An 8,650-nucleotide genomic window follows, 5' to 3' on the forward strand; every position below is an offset into this window, starting at 1 on the left:
ACTTTGTTCATACGATTTTTCCTTATTTACATCAATGTAGAACCAGGAATGAGTACAAACAAACACCCTTTTGATGCCTTTCTTCTTTCTATTTATTTTGGAAACCGCAATTGTTTAATACCATATCTTTTCCTACTATTTGTATTAATGGAAATGAGTTCAGCATCCCATGTGGGCAAACGTTAAAGCATCTTCAAAACAGTAGCAACAAACCATATTCTCATTCAGCTTATTAGTTATCTTTGATCTGAAGAATAATTATTTGGATAGACATTTTGTGCAGTGAAAACCTGATCAGACACCTAATATGGTTAGATAGCAATGAATGATTAGGTGCAACACATTGTTTGCTTTTATTTTATCTCTTTTATTGCATAAAATAACTTATGTTATTGTATTGTGAAAATGATCATAGAGGGGAGCAGGTAGGAATAGCTTTGACAATAATGAAATAATAACAGTTAAAGTGCTTTTTATCCTCCAGGAAGAAGGATAAAAAGTAGTTTCAAACAAGCAAGCAAGTAGATTAAGTACCAAGCAAATACTGAAAACAATACATCAAGATGGTTCTTAAGCTTCCAGAGAAGATAGCAGCTCCTTCTTCCTTGTGGTCCTTTATGCTTGAAAATTCCTTCCCTGGCCACTCAGGAAACACAGGACAATGTCACATGAGGTGACCTATTCCAGGTATATTTCGGAAAAGGATTATGTGATAGAATCAAACAGATAAGAGACATAAATGCCAAAACTGATGGAACACTCAATTGTTTCAAAGGCAAAGCTTTTATGTAGCCTGTTTTAATGATATGATTGCAATTTAATTATAGTATAATTATAGGTGCAATTACTGTTTTGTATGTTTCATTAAAACAGCATACATTAATTGCACCAAACTCCTTTTGATGAGCTTAACTAGCATAAGCAGATGTTTACAACTGAGGAGCAGAGTTAGTCTGCCGTAACAATGCTCGTCTGCAAGGTGACTATCTCAAAAGAAATAGAACAGGGGGAACAGATGAACCTAATGATGTAGCTACAGAGCATTTCTCAGCCATGGAACACACAGAGAGAATTTGGTGTTTTGGCAAGTACAAGTGCAAAACATCTATCCGATGACAGGGTAGGAATGGCTTTGCATGATGGATCATTGTGGAAGGTTTCCTCTTCTCATTATTTCTCTTTGGATTGCTGGAAATCCATTGCCTGGCAGAGTAAACTCTCCTATGTTGGGAGAACCAAAGATAAGGTAGTTTTACAGATGCAACATCTGCCATTTTCTGGGTTGCAGCTGTAAATTGTATCAGAGTTGAAGTGAACTAAGAGGTAGATCAAGGACGGTCAACCTAGTGCATTGCTCTGTGTGCTGGATTGAGTGTTCTGGGTGAAGAGCTGAGAACCAGCCATGATTGTTAGGTTTTCCCCACCAATGGGGAATCAGAACATGTGATGAAGAAGCAAGAATGACTTCTCTTTTTGGGACCTGCTGTGGCCAGGGTAGCCTCCATGACGACCCAGATGCACCAAGGACTCCCCCAGTGAAAACTAAAAGGAAGGCGCTGTGACCTGAGAACTTCTGAAAGAGTCACTGACGGTTCTCTGAATCAGTGAGCCAGTTTCCCCAGCCAATGGAGTTGTGAGTCTGGGCAGGCTTTTAGTGCGCCACCGCTGACAGACCCAGGAAGATACTGGTCAGCTCTATGAACCACCTTACATCCCCCCAACCCCAACAGGTTTCTTCCTTGCATGGTGGTCGTGCAGCAATGTGTTACTTGTGCACGTCCAAGTCACATACGACGCCGAGCTCTTCCAGTCCTCAGCCCCATTTTGGATTCTCACTTCTTTCTCCTTGGCCCAATCTAGGTGACCCTGGTGATTGATTTTGACAGGAAATATCTTCACTGCTCATGCGTGAGCTCCTGCATTGTTTAACTGCCGTGGGGATTCGGGGGGTTTTCAGGTGCTGGCTGCAGGAACAGAAAGTCTGTGTTAACCCCACTTCACCTCCAAGAATGCCAGGGGACCTCTACTGATGACCAGGCAGCGCTACCGATATATGCAGCTGCCTATCTTTTGTTCTCTCTAGACTCCAGGCCAACACGATCTGTCCAGAGTCTTCCCCAGTATCACTACCTGATAGCCTAGGGCTGGGGAGACACAGTTTCATGCTGACTTTTGTCCCTTCCTGGAGGATGCTAGGGAGATTCACCCCCTTAGACCAGACTTTTCTAGACGAGGCTACTTCTGCCTCTAAAATTCTTTGCAGAACTGAGATTTGACCCTCCTCCACTTTCTTTCATGACTGTTGCTATGTTCAGCTTCTGGGTGGCACTGTGGGATGCACCAACACGGGGGGAGAGTCATTCTGTGATTCCAGAAAGCAAACAGACACGCAAAGACTGCATTGCTCAGCCCTCCTCCAAAAAGCTTCAGAAAGTGGTTCAAAAACATGGAGAATGGAGGATGGCTTCCTCATCAAGAGGACCCAGAAACTACCCTGAGTGGGAACAGCAAGCGCATTTAGCAAAGCCCTCTACTTCACCTGCTGGAGGTCGCCGGACGATGCATTGGGTAATGTTCATGTGCACATTTGCCTCGTAGCCACCTTCCTGGAGTGTCATGTGGAAGTGGCCACAAAAGTGTGTGTGTGTGTGAGGTGGTGGGGAGAATTTTATCTGAAAGTTCTGAGATTTATCTTCCTTCCTGAGGAAGGGGCGACTTTGCAGAAAGTTCTAGAAATATTCCACACCAGCTTTTTGGGGCAGCTAACATTTCGCCTTAACACTACCCCGGAAGCATGATGGGTGCAGGACACGAGGAGGATGCAAAATTGTAAATGGACTCATGGACATGGTTGCTAGAAAGGGTCGGGTGGAGGGGTAGCTTGAGCGTGTGCTTGCAGGTACGAGGAAGAGTGACATCTTTTTAGCATGACTGAAAAAGAAGTTGCCACGCTTTTTTCTGGGCATAATTCACTGAAGATTTGGATTGAGTGATTTCCCTTCCATGGTCACTCAAATGCAGAAAGGATCCTGAGCAGTGATGTGGCTTAAGGCACATAAAAGCAATCCTGGCTGTCATTGTGCATTTTGCAAAAATGATTTTGGTTTCCATCTATACGAAGTTAACCCGGACTGCTCTTGATTTGACAACGGGGCTGAGTGGATCCTTTCCTTACCAGTTTCTCAAATATGCTTAAAGACATGTCATGTGAAGTCTGCATCAAATTGTTCCCAGACAGGTCTGTCTGGCAAGAATTCCTTTTCCTCCTCGGACTAGTCTGTTGAAGATAATAGGTGTCATTTTACTAAGTTCAGCAAAGCCTGCAATTAAAACAAACCAACCCACGAAAACCAAAGCTGAATGTGGGAAAACCAAAAGTGACAGATCCATCCAGGCAGGCCAAAGGCTTAACCATGCTTGGATTTTCAAGGACTGGGTTGGAATCCTTCTGTATTCAGCCATGCCTGCTCTTTTGATTCATGATTCATGAATTCATCTGGTTCATGCTGGGGAAATCCAGTGAAACCATGTCCTCCTTGAAGGTAGAAACAGGCTCTCGAAAGCTCTCCCTGAGATTAGGCGAGCTTTCTGAGTGCAGGTGACCGCAGCAAGAATGGGCACATTTTCCCCAAGTGGAGCCCTCTTCCAAGTTGCGCAGATCACCTTTGCATACTAGGAAGCGGATTGCAAATCTAGCTTCACTTTGTTTTGTTTCGCTTCGTTTGATGCTACAGTTATGGCAGGGATCAAAGCCATTTGTCTGTCACTATTCATAAAATTAAAATTTCCCTTTTCCTGAAGCCACAGCTTGTCCCACTGGAGACAAAATGCTCACATGGAGAATGGCAGCTCCCTTTATAAGGTTTGTTCCCCCTTTTCGTTGCTTTTGCTTTGGTTGGTTTCTCTAGTTTCAGCTGCAGTTTTGGTTGTCTTTATCTTTGGTGGTTTTGGCTTTGGTTTTCACTTTGTTTTGGTTTCTTAGTTTTTGCTTTCTTTTGTGTGTGCATGTTGTTTGTTTTTTGTTTGTTTTTTGCAGTGAATGCAAAAGAAATTTCCATAGTGCAATGGCTTAAATCCCGCACATAGGTAAGACCCAGGTTGACATGTATAGAATTGTGCTGTATGTTAGTGCCATTTTTACATTAAAGCTCTGAGTTGGACCATACATAAACATGCTTAGAGGAGGCACATTGAAATCAAGAGGCTTAGGACAGCCATGAGATTTAAGTCCCATTGATAGCAAAGTTTCTCCTCTATGTAAGTTTGAATCCAGTGCCTGTTCCCCATCAAAGATGGCATCTAGATACATTTTGTGAAATGCTCAAATATTTTAATCCCGTTCAGAAGTGAAGTCATTAAACATTTGCAATTTTGCATGCTCAGTAAAGACCTGGATTTATTCAACCGAGTAAAGATATTAACAATAGATAGCCATTTTCACTTTATCATGAGAATGAGCTTCGTCACATCTCCAAAAAGAAAATAAGCATTGGCTTCTGCATACAAATGTAATTCTATAAATCTGGGAACATTTAATTCTAAACAGAAAACCTCAAAGGCCATAGCAGACATTGCTGAGAGAAATATACCTAAATTTGGTTTTATGCACAGAACTCTATATCCTTGGCAGGTTTATTAACCCAGGAACTGCATGAGCCAGTGCGGTGTAGTGGTTAAGAGCATGGGACTGGGACTCAGATGATCTGGGTTCTAGTCCCCACTCAGCCATGGAGCCAACTGGGTGACTTTGGGTCAGTCACAGACTCTCAGTCCAACCTACCTCACAGGTTGTTGTTGTGGGGATAAGATGGAGGAGGAGAACGATGTAAGCTGCCTTGAGCCCTTTGTAGGAAAAAGGCAGGGTACAAATCAATCAATCAATCAATCAATCAATCAATGTCTATCTCCATAATGTTATATGAGCATAGCCTCCCATCTTCAGTTCTCATATATGCTGGGGTTTTTTTCTGAAAGTGCATGTCTTGAACCTTTGTAATGGGTAAATAGGTATGGCTATTTAGTAATATTTCAAAATTGTATGCATTTATCCAATAATTAAGGTAGGAACACAATCTTAATATGTGCTCAGTGCGGAGATTTTGTTTTTCTTTGGAGAGAAATGGAACTATTTTTGGTATTCAGGCACAAACATTTCTTCCAAATGATGCCCATTTTGCCTATTCTATGACTCATTTGAAATGCCATGATGCAAGTCTTCGAGAAATGAACTCCTTTGGTTGTTTATTCTGCTTACTGTTACAAGTGCATTAGTATCCTTTTTTATTGCTGTGAACTGCCCAGAGAGATTTAGCTGTACAAATTTAATCAATGAAAATGAAATGAAGCATTAAGCCAAGTATTGTGGTGTTAATACCAATTTTTCAACCAACAATTTCAGATCCTCAAACTACAAGCAGAGCCAAAAGTGCCTTGCTGATTCTTAGCACAAAGCCAATGCATGCAAAATTGAATTTTCATTTTGTTTTGTCCGAATAACTATCAGTTTAGCCGCATTTGTGTGTATAGGTAGCATCATCAATGCTTCATAGCAGAGTGCCCCAGCCTCATGATTTCCAGGTGTTTTGTACTGTAACTTCCACCAAGCACAAGTGTTGGCCATACTTGCCGAGACTGATAGGAGCTGGACTCCAAAGTATCTGGACACAACAGAGTGGAGAACGCTGTTATACAGAAAGCAAATAGTCTCGTTACACACGTTGTTTAGTAGCATCCTTGGATATTTGCCTCTTATGGTTTGGGCAAATGCTTCTGAGATTATAATAGTCTAAATGTGTGTGGTTTTCAGACAATGTTCCAAAAAGCTGTGGGGCCCTGTAAAGGTTCTTCAGAACTTCCCAGATGAGAAGGTCAGTGGTGGTGCAGAAGACCTTCTTCCTTGAAAGATGCTTTTGCATTTACTGCAAACAGCACCACTCTTCTGTTTCAACAACGTTTAGTGTGTCCTGAGAAGGAGTTGTGTGGTCCAGCAGGTTGGGTCAGTGGTCCTAGCATCTACTCAGAACATTTTCCAGAATCTTCTACAACAGGTATGGCTTCGATGGAGAATAGTTTTCCTCAGGCAAGTATTTGTGAAAAAACAGTGGTCTAAACTAAGACACAGTAGCAGAGACTGCAACTATGCATCTGGGAACAGAAACTAATCTGACCTTTCAAAATTGAAATTGACATTTCTCTGCACTCATTAAATGAATGATGGTATCATTTGTTTTGTGAAAATTATACACTAGATAGATGGCAGGGTAGAAGGACAGTTTTTCCTATATACTGCTGTAGCAACATTTTTTTTTTCTTTACTTGAGCTGTTTGGAGTTCCTGCATGAGAAATGGGTGGTACACACTTCCCGGCCATTATTAATTGTATTTCCACCCAGTTGAGTTCAAAGGCCTTTTGTGGTTTGGAGTATTTTTACCTTCTTACTAAATGCTCTTGTGAACACTTCAAATGATCAAGAATTTGCAACTTGTAGAGTTCACAGGTACATACCCTCCCAGAGTGATTCTTTTATGTTCTCTTCTGCTGCTCTTTTTATAATATGCAATTAAAACTGTTTCTGTTATATTACAGGCATCTTATCTGGTTAATGGTAACTTCCATTTTTACAAATGGATTTGAATTAAGCCATCTGATCAACATATAAAGAACTTACCTGTGAGCATTATGTGCTATATGTGTTTCACTTTGGCAGGGATGAACTTTAAAATGTATACATTGATGTTCTTTGACTCTTTTTCTATAACAATTAAATGCTCTGATTTGCAACATCATACTAGTACAGATGCAAATCAGCTCCAGATGTGCCTGGCATACCATCCGCTGCTACGTACACTATTCAGAGGTTTCTAGACATGTAATCAGTGACTAATTGGCTCAGTTGAGTATCCTTTATGGATTTACCAAATTTGTACCACCCACAACCAAATGCTGAAAGAAATGCAATTTGTGGTATGAACACCATGGATTTTGGAGTTCACAACATGTTTGACAAAGCAGAAATTATTTGCTCACAACACACAGACCTTTGAAAAATGGCACAAAGTATACTTGTTTATGTATACAGTGCAGTAAACAACTAGACCTCGGTCAATGTTTGCCTGTGTGCAACAGGCACTGAATTAAAAAAATGTGTATAAATGTCTGTGCTAGAAAAATGAAACTTGCACGGAATTGGGCCAGCAATGAAGTGTGACATTGGGCTGGACTGGCTTGCCCCTCCGTGGAGTTCATATTGAGATCACTCTTTCTTCCCACTTTGTCTTTATTATTTTGCCTAAATGCAATATGCTTTCAAGCTTTCAACCCTGAATTCTATATTTCTAGAATTCAGATAGACCACTGTTGCTCTATGGACCAACTGTTTTGACCACAAAACATTTTTTTCCAGTCCCTAGTGTTTTAATCAAGATGAGCCAAAGCATTTCCCCTCTTTTTCATTCATACGAACATTGTTTGGGAAAGTTGTAACTGAGAGACACTCTCCACAAATTATTGATGCACAATCTCCAAAGCCAGACAAGTTCTCTTAGCCCCTGAGGCAGAAAATTCCACAAGTTCCTTCCCCATGCTTGGCAGGAACAAGAATACTGTGAAAGAAACGGCAATTGAGCAACCTCGGGGAGCTTCCTCATTCTGCAGAGGAGAAGACCAGCTCTGCATGAAGCCCTTTGTTGCGCTTTATCAACAGGTTCTCGCTGCCATCACTTTCTCACATGAGTTCCCAGTGGAGTAGCAAGCATTTTTTCTGCTTTCCATGCCATCATCTTCTCTCACTTCTCTGTTATTTTCCTACTGGTATGTGAGTTTCTGTGGCTGAGTAAAAACAAGGCTGCATTCCCAGGAGTAACTTCTGGGTGTTTTAATTGCCTCCTAAGCTGCAAATGTGAGAACTGCATAACATACATTCAGAAATCATAGTCCTACAACTTCTGTTGGAAAGCAGTGTTTGGAGGGAGGACGTGATAGGCAGAGGAGGTACTTAACTTTTCTACCTGGTATGGGGATCTGTACAGATTCAGAACATAGCTGGGTGGTGTGGAAGATGAAGGCAGATGTCTGTGGCATTTTAAACGTAATGCCTGCTTCAGTTGTGAGTTGTTCATGAGTTGGGAAATGTGCCTATCATATTTTGAGCTGGGTTGACAAGGACTATTCAGCACTCAGACAGGACAAGTCCTGAACTGGCAGCATGGTTACATCCATCAGAACAACTGTGGATAGCCATATGCTCCAATCTGTCTAATTTCATAAGTGGTATCTTTCCATTGGTGAGGCGGGGGTACCACTAGAGGAAGTCTCTTCTCTTTGTATAAAGCTAGAAGGCTTCTTCGAAGCATCTGGGTAGCCACTGAAAGAAGAGAAAGAGGATGCTGATAAGATATACTTTTGGTCTGATTTGGCACTGCTTTTATCTCTCCACATGAAGCATAAATAAAATGTTTTTATTCTCCATTATGTTGCATTACTCCTTTCGTTCAAAGCAGTAGTCCATCCATTAGATCATATTGTCTTTTAAACCATGAATATAGCAAATCTCTAGCAAACGACGCTTTCATCTCTGCAAGGGATTTGATTATGAGAAGGTCAAGGCCTATTTGGGGGGTGCATTAAAGAAACTGGTTCTGGCAGTCCTCC

This window comes from Varanus komodoensis, unplaced genomic scaffold (assembly GCF_004798865.1).
Source record: "Varanus komodoensis strain SLA01 unplaced genomic scaffold, ASM479886v1 scaffold54, whole genome shotgun sequence".
Classification (NCBI taxonomy): Eukaryota; Metazoa; Chordata; class Lepidosauria; order Squamata; family Varanidae; genus Varanus; species Varanus komodoensis.